This window comes from Cynocephalus volans, chromosome 16, assembly GCF_027409185.1.
Source record: "Cynocephalus volans isolate mCynVol1 chromosome 16, mCynVol1.pri, whole genome shotgun sequence".
In the NCBI taxonomy this organism is placed as follows: Eukaryota; Metazoa; Chordata; class Mammalia; order Dermoptera; family Cynocephalidae; genus Cynocephalus; species Cynocephalus volans.
In genome coordinates this window covers 8,590,624-8,602,818 of record NC_084475.1, presented here as the reverse complement: position 1 = coordinate 8,602,818, position 12,195 = coordinate 8,590,624, and positions in this window count along the sequence as shown.

Genomic DNA, 12,195 nt, shown 5'->3' with positions numbered 1-12,195 from the left:
CAAAGTAAGTTACAAAATAGTTTATAAAACATAGTACCAATTTACATACTTATCATACACACAGAGAAAGAAAATCAACCTATAAGAATATGAATAAAGTAAGAGTGATGCTTTTCCAGGTGAAGGAGTTAAAGATGGTTTAGTTCCTGTCATTTTTACTTCCTTAATACCCCTTCTCAAATGTCTACAAAAATAACTCTATTTTGGAAATTATTGATGTAAACACAAAATTATGACATTCACCATATTTTTCTCCTTTAAAACATTTTGGAGTCAAAGTTTCAGCAATTTCAATGTAAATTTATCCTGTAAGTTAAAGGATTGTGAGTAATAGACACATTTTTTTAAAAGTAAGTACAGAATACAAGGACAAATATTAGTGATCACTAAAATAGATTATCAAGCAATTACTTCCACTCATTATCAAAAATAACCAAAAGAATCAAAAGTTAGCTATAAAGAAAAATAAAATTTTTTTTCCTAGACTGGTATTTTTGAATTGCATATTTTTTCAGATTATAAAAGTTTTTATACCATTACGGGAAAATTGAAAAATGCTGAAAAGTTTAAAGAAGAAAATTAAAATTATGCATAATCCTACCATTAAGGAATAACCACTATTAACATGTCTATATATTTACTCAAATCTTATATCTATATCTACATATATCACCATTTTAAACATCTCATTATTTCATCATTCGGTTATAACATAATTTACTTAATTATTCTCCTGTGGTTGAATATGTAAGTTATTAGCAATTTTTTGCTCTTATAAATAATGCTGCAATAGATGCCCTTGACTATATACATCTTGCATGGAGTTTCCACTATCTCCATAAAAGAGATTCCTGCGGGCATAAAAAACCATTAAGGCTTTTGATCAGTACTTCCAAATTGCTTTCTAGAAGTGTTTTACAAATTTGCAATTCCACTCAGTCTATGAGAGTAGCTGTCTCACATTAAACATTTTTTTTCATCTGTGCTAATTGTACATAAAAAAGAAACAGCATCTCTTTAATTTGTATTTTCCACCATTAGAAAAGTTGAAATATTTAAATATCTCTATTTGTCTTTTCTTTTTATTCTTCTGCAATGTATCTCTTTTGTCCTTTGTCTTTTTTTGTGGAGTTTGACATGAGATATATATATGATACATAATATGTATTACAGATAGAGATAGAGAGATAGATGTAGGTATCTTCCATGTTTTTAATGTATATTATTTCAAAACTAGCAATGGCTCTGTATGCAGTACTTATGCATAAGCTGATATTCTAAAAAATCATATTTCAGTGATTCCCATTTTGCATTAAGATACTCTGCATGAAATACATGAGTTGACTCAACTATCTAGATGGAAAACAATTTATAAACACCAAAAATTATTATTATTACATAAACACATTACAGATAAATATCAGAACAATCCTGTAACCAGTAAATTCTTTAAATTGGGTAGGAAATGATTCAGAATATTCTATTTACTGACCACAAAAGTATAAACTATACCACAAATAAATGCAATATAAAGAGAGTAGAAAAGGAGAATTGAGACATATTTTCTTTTCTTCACTACTGAAAGAGCGGCTGCCTTTAGCCCAGTGATTCTGAATAACTTCCCCGGGAGAGAAGCAAGCAATATTCACTATTCCATCCCTGCTTCTGACTCTGTCCTACCTTCCTGGGGCAATTCATGCTAAAGGCTTAACAGAGGGCAACTGGCTATCTTTCTTCCCTGCCCTTCACTGATATACACATTACCCTAGCTGTGTCCATACAAACTAGCACCAACTGTTACGACACTTCCTAGCCTCACCTATACAGCAGTCTTTCCTACCAACCTGTTTTAACAGCAGGCTGTAAAATTTCAATTTTAGAGTTCAGTTCTTTCCTGGGAAAAGTCATGGCTGAACTAGCAGTGTAAGAACGATGCAAAAGACATAGTTCTGAAGTTGGATATCTGGTTCTGTTACTTACCAGCTTTGTGACCTGGGTAAGCCAGGTATACAACTTTCCTGAGCTTCAGTTTCATTATCTTCCTTATGGGACGATTGGGAAGACTGAATTAACGAGGTAAAATATATGGAAAAATTAGCCCAGTGCCTGACACAAGGAGATTAAACACAAAAGTCTTCTTTTCCTTCCCAACTGTTTTGTGAGCACTTTGAAAAGCAATAGATGCCACTAGGAGGCAGCAATAGCAAACAAAGAGCTAATTATCTCACACACACACACACACACACACACACACACACGCTCACACATACACACGCACACATACACGCACAAACAAATGTATGCACACGGACACACATTAACATACACAAAGAACATCCACATTCAAGCCACATACCCATGCATACTACACACGCCACAAGGAACACACACACACATAAGGGATGAACATGCTCACACACTTGCACACCAACCATTTACATCCTGTCTCTCTCACACACACATTTTGACACACACATGCACACACCCCAAGTGTTTTGGGGTTTTTTTCCTTTTCTTTCTTTCTTATCTTTTTAATCTTTTATTTAGGGGTTAAAACAGAGAATGATTCCCAGGCTAGTAGATAGGAAATGTCACTGACGGACACTAATTATTGAGTGGGGGCTCAGGATCTCAGAAATGAGATCCTACATACTGAAAGATTGGTCAATGTCTTAGGAATGAGGGAATTTATTTTCTATACCATAAACTTCTTGCAGAAATATGTTATATCATAAGAGAGATGTTAAAACATTGATACCTTTGCATTTAGAAACCCATCCTGCCATAACCCAAGAGAAAAAAGATGGTCATTGGAAAGCACCTCCAGGGGCCTACTTCCCTTGGGAGAAGACCTCCTTAGCCATATGCAACTTGTAGGATCCATATAGCAGGCAGTTGCTAATAATGTAATTTTACCTTGGAAAGACCAAATTCAGCTATGCTAGAATAGAGGACGATAACCAGCTTCTTAGGGTTCTTAATTTACTCTTTCTTCACTGGGTTATATGTGGTGGCTAGAACTTTCTGACTATCAGCCAGCAGGGGAGATCACTACACACTATGGCTGCGGAGAGCATAGCTGAACTTTGGTGACAGGCAACCTGGTGATCTAAGCATTTAAGAAAAAAAATTTTTTTGGAAAGTGGAGTCTAATTATGGGACCAAATGAACCACATAATTACTAAATAAGGGGGTTGCAACTGGGCAGTTTCTGTTGATGGGCTCCTCTAATCCAAATTGCCTCTTCGGTTTGCAAAAATAGCAGCTCTTTCTTTCTGTGAAAATGTCATTAAATTAGAGGAATCAGTACTATGGTCTAAGCTCTAAAGTCTACTCTGATTATTTTTCAGGGATCCAAGCCTATGCAGCAGCCTGAAATGCCTTCTGGTGAATAAAATGGCACAAAAAGCCATCCTCAGAAAACTTGCCATATTCCAGGAGCTTCTTTGTAGAATAGGCTGTGGAGGGAGGCAGCGTTGAAAAGGTACTGTGGGTTTAAAGTAGGAGTGCTGGGCTTGTAAGCTTTTGGCTTGCTGAATATCTGATGCTAACAAAAACCAGACCTATTTACTGTGTGTAGGATTAATTCAGACAATAGTACAGCTCATTTTGTTTTAATAATCCTTTTCTTTTATTTATTTTCTATGTTTAAGGTAATAAAAGTTCAAAATGTTAGCAATTGTTCAGTCTGAATGATGAAGATATGGATGCGAGATAGATTATCCTCAGTGCTTTTCTACATTTTAAAAAAACTTTTCCCCCAAACAAACCCCCTTTAAAAAAAAACAAAAGATGCAAAAGAATATAATTCCTACCCTTGCCAACTTCCTGTTAGTTCTCACAATAAAAGAAGCAGGTAGATAGAATCCATTCGTATTACTTAACTATTGCTGCATAACAAATTATCCCGAAACATAGAGGCTTAAAATAATGATGTTTATTATCTCACACAGTTTCAGGAATTTGAAGGTGGGTTAGCCTGGTGATTAAGATTCAGGTCCCTCATGAGGTTGCAGTCAAGATGTCGCTGTAACTGCTGTCATCTAAAGGATTGACTGGGGCTAGAAGGTCTCCTTCCAAGGTGGTTCACTCACATGACTGGCAAGTTGATATTGGCTCTCAGTAGGGTTGTCTGACCTCTCCACAGTGTTGCTTGAATATTCTCATGGCATGGCCGCTAGCCTCCCCCAGAGCTAGTTATCCAAAAGAGAGCAAAGCCAAAGCTGCAATGGATGGCATGACTTCGCCTTGTAAATCACTCTCCCTCATTTAGACAGTGTCCTATTGATTTCACAAAGCAGCACTATTCAGTGTGGGAGACCACACAACAGCATGAATACCTGGAGGCAAGAATCACTGCGGACCATCTTAGAGCCTGGATATTACATCATGCTAAGGTGATTCTGCCTGTAATTTTGATTAGAAGTGAATTTAATTGGTGATAGATAAGCTGAGGCGTGAAAGATTCCCTAAGGCTAGTCACAGATATTATTTTTCATTATTAGGAAACTTAAGCCATTAGGCTGAGAGACTTTCCAAGAGTAGAACCTCCCATTTACCTCTTTCTGTTGAGAACTGAGCCTTGCCCAATGCCAATGACTGTAGAGATGTTATATATTGCAATTCTTCACAGAAAGTCTTGATAATTAATAACATAAGATCAACAGCATTCTAACAAAGAAGCTGATGAACAGCCTAATACAAGAAAAGGTGGAAGAAATTGAAGCTACTGAACGGGGAGACAAGAGGTTGACAATGTTAGGCTGTTACAATACCAGTGTCTCCTTCATATGCTTGTTTTCAGGTGTGATGAATTAATCTATGCAAATTCCTTGTTTCATGTTTGGCACACAGTAAATTCTCAATAAATGTGAGCTACGTTTAAAACAGTACAATGTCAACTATTTATTCAGTGCCTTTTTAAAACATTTTGCTAAGTGTTTTGTCTTAATTCTCCCCAAAAGCCCTGATACATAGGTACCACTTTACCATTTCATAAATGAGGAAATGTACTCAGATAAGTTAAGAAATTTACAAGAACGAAGTCAGTATTCAAACTCAGGTGTTTATGATTTTGGAGACTGTGCTCTTAACAGGATGCCATGATAGCTCCTGTGTAGAAAGGTTGGCAACATTTTCTGTGACACTGCAGAAAGCACTGACCAGTTAATGTAAGCCACAGGATATAAATATTTTACTCAATGCAACAATCTTCCACCAAAAACTGACCACCAATTAAAAAGCAAACTTTCAGATAACCATCTTTAATGTGTATGTACCTAATAACAGCTCCAAAATAGATGACACAAAACCCAAGGTAATTAAAAGAAGTAGAATAATTTACAATTCTAGTTGAAAATGGAAACACTCTTGGGCCGAGCCCGTGGCACACTCAGGAGAGTGCAGCGCTGGGAGCGTGTTGACGCTCCCGCCGCGGGTTCGGATCCTATATGGGAATGGCCGGTGCACTCACTGGCTGAGTGCGGGTCACGAAAAAGACAAAACAAAAAAACAAAAAAAAAAAAAAAAAAAAAGAAAGAAAATGGAAACACTCTTCTCTTGGGAATTGATAGAACAAATTAGACAGAAAATCAGTCAGCATATAAAAATTTAAACGCACTATCAACAAATTGACCTAGTTGACATTTGTAAAGCATTATATCCAACAATGGCAAGATGCATGTTTTTTTTCAAGTGCATAATGAACACTTACTAAGAAAGAAAATATACTGGGCCATAAAACAAGTCTCAATAAATTTAAAATTATTTAAATCAACCAAGTATGTTCTTTGACCACAATAAAATTAAATCAGAAATCAATTTAAAAAGACAAAAATCAACAAATATTTGGAAACCATGCAGCACACTTTGAGATAATGTATGAATCAAAGAAGAAATCACAAAGGAAATTAGAAAATAATTTGGACTCAAGATAATGAACAGACACATATCAAAATCTGTAAAGTGCTGTTAAAGCCAGGCTAAAATAGAAGTTTATAGCTTTTAATGCTAATATTAGAAGAAAAAGAAAGGCCTAAAGTCAGCTGGTTCTTTGGGAAAAGTTAATAAAATTGGTAAAAACCTAGCTACCCCAATCAAGAGAAAAAAGACACAAATGACAAATTACAAATATCAGAAATAAAAGATGGGACATTACTACAGATACCACAGACATTAAAAAGGTCAATAAGGAACTATTATGAACAGTTTTATGTCCCCCAAATTCTACAACTTAAAAGAAATAGATGATTAAGGAAATTCAAACCAAAACAACGATAATATACTACTTTACACCCAGTAGGATGAATGAAACAAAAAAGACAGAAAATAATGTGTCAGGGAGCACGTGAAGAACTCTCACGCATTGTTGGTGGGATTGTAGAATGCTTCATCCACTTTGAAAAAAAGTTTGACAGTTCTTCAAAATGTTGAATAGAGAGTAACCATATGACCCAGCAATTCTAATCTTAGTTATACACCCAAAAGAATTAAAAACTTATGTCCACACAAGATTTGTACATAAACATTCATAGCAGCGTTATTCACAATAGTCAAAAGGTAAAAGCAACCCAAATGTTTATCAAGAGATAAACAAGCAAAATATAGCAGAGAAATACAGTGGACTATTATGTGGCCATGGTATATGAACACAATGGAATACTACTCAGCCATAAAAAAAGGATGGAATTCTGCTATTTGCAGCAACATGCATGAGCTTGGAGAAATAAGCCAGACAAAGAAAGAGAAATACCACATGTCCTCACTCATAACTGGGAGGAAAGAAAGAAAGAGGAAGGAAGGAAGGAAGACTACAGAAAACGCTGAACTCTCAGGAGAGAACAGACCTATAGTTACTACAGGTGGGAAAGGAGTGGGAGAAGGGAACTTAAGTAACTGGGCAAGGGACACAAAGAATAACTGTGATTTGTGATGATGAACATGCTAATAATATTGATATGATCATCACATACTGTACACAAATACTGATAGTCAACTCTGTACCCCATAAATATGTATAGTCAATGATGTTTCAATTCAAAAAATAAAACTAAATAAATAAAAAGGAATGAAGTATTGGTACATGCTACAACCTGGATGAATCTTGAAAACATCATGCTGAGTGAAAAAAAGCCAGACTCAAAAGGTTACATACTGTATGACTTATTTATGCAAAATATCCAGAACAGGCAAATCCACAGAGATAGAAAGTAGATTGCCAGAGGATGGGAGAAGGAGGAATGCGGAGTGACTTCTAATGGCTGTGGGGTTTCTTTCTGAGCTACTAAAAATGTTCTGGGATTAGATAGTAGTGATGGTTGCCTAACTTTATGAATGTATTAAAAACTACTGAATTGTACATTTTAAAGGAGTTAATTTTATGGTATGTGAAATATCTCAATAAAGCTGGTATTTTTTTTTAATGGACAAAAACACTACCAAAGCTCAATCAAGAAGAAATAGCCTTAAGTGTCCTCTATATATTAAAGAAATGTAATTCAAATTAAAAACCCCCCACAAAGAAAACTCCAAGCCCAGTGGCTTTACAAGTGAACTCTACCAAACATTTAAGGGAGAAATAATATGAATTTTAGAGAAACTATTTCAAAAACGCTGGAGGGAATTACTTCCCAAATTATCTTTCTCCTCTCAGGTGTGCCAGTGGGTCTACCTAAGAGATGGTGTCATCTTGGGGGCTCAACATTGGTCTCTGGGCTTGGTGGCTTGCAGGTTGGACATTCAGCCAAGGCAATATCTAGATCAGTCTGCATAAGTAGGAGGCCGTACTGTTGGGCCCATGCATGGGCTCCATGCTTGTTACCATGGCAACTTCATTCATGTGCCCATTGTGCCAGCACTGGGGTGGCTAGAGACCAGTTGCTGTCAACTGGCCAAACCTTTCTTCCTGTCTGGTTGTTTAGTACCTTACTACTGGGAATTAACATGTGCATGAAAGGTCTTCTTACTTCATGTTCGCCTCATTTATTTATTAACTTGTCTGTACTCCAGGCCTTTTTCTCCTCTCAGACTCTGATCATCCTATATCTTAGATTTATTAAGCAGGAGGACGGGGGGGACGCAGAGTGTGAAAAAGTAGTGAGTCAGCACCACAAAAAGAACCTGAATAAAAGAACACAAGCTTACCGAGTTCAAAGTCCGATGATAGTCAACAGTGTCTTTTAGGATGTATGGTCAGAGCCAATAATCTATGCTTGGGCACTTTGTCACCCACACTATGGCTTCTACAAGAAGTGTCAAAGAAGCACAAATATCTATTGATTATTAGGTGAATTATTTCACTTATCTTTCACCATCTTACACTTTTTTAAAAATTTAGGTTCCTGTTTTCTTCTGAAATCATCTAACACAATCCACCATTAAGAATTTGATCAATCACCTAAAACTGAAAAGACTTCAGGAAGAGGACTCCTTGCTGAAATGCACTGATCGAGTTATAATTTCATGTCAATATCATTAACATTCACTTATGGAAATTTTCTGTATCTTTTTCAGAAGTAAAACCAAAGATGTTCACTAAGTTTCCCAGTATACTTTCTAATAAGGACTCACCTAAAAGCCAGAATTCACTACTAGGCATGATTTGATTCATATATTTTCTTTCTTCGTGTAATAAAACCATACATTCAATGTGTGAAAGCTCACAGCTCAACAGGGTCCAATCATGATTATTAACTCATTCTAGGTGCTGGGTACATCTCTGTATTCCTAAAATACTCTAGTTTGGTTTTATAAAATACAATATCTGTGTGGTTTTTTGTTTTGGGTATGTGTGTTTTATTTTTATGTCTTATGTGTCCTTTCAACCTTTTTAAGCTGTTCCAAATCCCTCCTGAAAGCAGACATGGTAGAGCATACTAATAAGACTATACAGGCTATTAAAATGTTAAAGAGCTTCTATACCAGGTAGTAAGTAGCTGTTGCCCAAGTGCTCTGGGTGTCAACCACCAGACCTCCAGCTCCCCTCATAAGACCCCTCCCCCGCTTTCCTGCAGTCTAGTAAATAAAGGGGAACACTGGTACATCAGGGGTCTTCCAGCCCCAACCCTGCACCCCCAAACCCCAGTTCGGGACTGCCGTCCCTTCTGATTGGTCCCATCCCATACTGGACATATCCCTGAGATAGCTCATAAATAATAAATACTTAAATAAACAACCCTCCATCCTTCACTGGGTGTGAACTGGGCTATTGGACTTCAGAAATTCCTGATTAATATTTCTTAGTTGATCTGAGTAGGGAATGGTCATTGTTTATAATTTTTTAAAATTTTATTTATCTTTATTGACAAAAATTATATATATATATATATATATAATGCACAACATGTTGTCTTGAAATATGTGTACACTGTGGAATGGCTAGATTGGGCTAGCAACATAGGCAGTACTTCATATATGAGGGGTCTTCATGATGTTCATGGAAAGATTCATATTATCTTTTAATTCTATTTTTCCACAAACTTTTTGAAGTACCCTTGTACTTACCATTTTCCATGTGGTGAGAACACTTAAAATCTACTTTCTTAGCAATTTTCAAGAATACAATACATGTTATTAACTATGAAAATACTTCAAAAAGTTCATGCAAACTATTTGTATTATCTTTTAATTCTATTTTTCCCATGAACTTTTTGAAGTACCCTAGTATAGTCACCATGTTGTACAACAGATCTCTTGGTCTTGTTACCCCTAAATGAAATTTTGTGTCCTTCGACCAACATCTCAACCCACAAACACCCACCTCCAAACCTCTGGTAACCACCATTCCACTCTCTACTTCTATGAGTTCAAGTTTTTTAGATATCACATAAAGTAAGATTCTGCAGTATTTGTCTTTCTGTTCGTAGCTTATTTCACTTAACACAATGTCCTCCAGGTTCATCCATGCCGTTCCAAATGACAGGATTTCCTTCTTTTTTAAGACTATATAGTATTTCATCATGTATATATACCATGTTTTCTTTCTGCATTCATCTGCGGATGAACACTTACGTTGATTCCACATCTTGGCTATTGTGAATAATGCTGCAATGAACACGGGAGTGAAGGTATCTCTTCAACATACTGATTTCATTTTCTCTGTATCCTCACCAAAACATGTTATCTTTTGTCTTTTTGATAATAATCATTCTAACAGGTGTGAGGTGATATCTCATTGTGATTTTAATTTGCATTCCTCTGTTAGCGATGTTTGGGCATTTTTTCATATACCTGTTGACCATTTATTTGTATGTCTTCTTTTGAGAAATGTCTATTCAGGGCCGACCCCGTGGCGCACTCTGGAGAGTGAGGCGCTGGAAGCACAGCAGCGCTCCCGCCCCCGGTTCGGATCCTATATAGGGATGAGCGCGGTGCAGCTGGTCACAAAAAAAAAAAAAAAGAAATGTCTATTCAGATCCTTTGCCCATTTTAAAATCAGATTGTTTGTTTTATTGTTATTGAGTTATTGAGTTCCTTATGTTTTTTGGATATTAACCCCTTATAAGATTTACAAATATTTTCTCTCATTCCCTAGTTCATCTTTGCTCTATTAATTGTTTTCTTGTCTGTACAGACACTTTTTAGTTCGATATAATTCCATTTGTCTATTTTTGCCTTTGTTGCCTGTGCTTTTGGGTTCATATCCAAAAAGTTATTGCCCTGACCAATGTCACAGAGCTTTCTCCCATGTTCTCTTCTGGTAGTTTTACAATTTCAGGTCCACATTTAAGTCTTTAATTCATTCTGAGTTGATCATTGTATACGGTGTGAGATCCTTAATTTCATTCTTCTGCATGTGTGTAACAGTTTTCCAACACCATTTTGTTGTTGTTGTTGTTGTCGTCTGTATCATGACCAGTACTCAGCCAGTGAGTGCACCGGCCATTCCTATATAGGATCCAAACCCCGCGGCGGGAGCGTCGCCACACTCTCCCGAGAGCGCCACGGGCTCGGCCCCTAACACCATTTATTTTTTTATTTTTATTTTTTTATGACCGGTACTCAGCCAGTGAGTGCACGCCACACTCCCAGCACCGCACTCTCCCGAGTGCGCCACGGGCTCGGCCCCCTAACACCATTTATTGAGAAGACTTCCTTACCCCATTGTGTGTTCTGGGCACCTTCATGGAAAATTAACTGTAAATAGTTTTGTTTAGTTTCAGGCTCTCTATTCTGTTCCATTTGTATATGTGTCTGTTTTTATGCCAGTACCATGTTGATTTGATTGCTGTACCTTTGTCATATATTTTGAAATCAGATGGTTTATGTCTGCAGTTTTGTTTTTGGTGGCTGGCCAATGTGGAAATCCAAACCCTTGACCTTGTGGTCCAGTTTTGTTCTTTTTGCTCAAGATTGTTTTGGTTATTTGGGGTTTTTTGCAGGTCCATACAAATTTTAGGATTGTTTTTTCAATTTCTGTGAACATGTCATTGGAATTTTTATAGGGATTGCATTGAATCTGTAGATCACTTTGGGTAATACAAATATTTTAACAATATTAATTGTTCTAATCCATGAATATGAGATATCTTTTCACTTATTTGTGTCATATTCAATTTTTTAACTGATATTTTATAATGTTCAGTGTATAGGTCTTTCACCTCTTTGGTTAAACTTATTCTTAATTTTGTTTGGTAGCTATTGTGAATGGGATTGTTTCCTTGATTTCTTTTTCAGATAGTTTGTTGTTAGTGTATAGAAGCTACTGATTTTTGTATGTTGATTTTATGTCCTGCAACTTTATTGAATATGTGTATTAGTTCTAATATATACAATAAAAGTAATTATGAAATCATTTGCAACAAAAGGGGGGATAATATATTCTCCCCTTTTCCAGAGAAAATTCAGTGATCATCTGTAGGATAGGAGAATATGCGTTAGTTTTTGTACTGCTCTTTTTCCATTTCTAAAGCTGTTAGGTGGGATAAGGGGGAGGCCTGTTTTAAAATTAATATGTGACAGATTGAAAAAACAAACAAACAGTGGTTCTGAAGCTTTGTGCTTTGGGAGGAGGAAACCCAGAGTGGATGGCTCTTTTGTTCAGCAGAATCCTTAAATAGGGCTTTTTGATTTAGAAAGGAGAAGCACCACAACCTCTTGAACTTCACCTTCAACACACACACACACACACACACACACACACACACACCCACACACCAGAGTCTGGAAGGAAAAGGCTGAGGAAGAAAAAGTAAAATT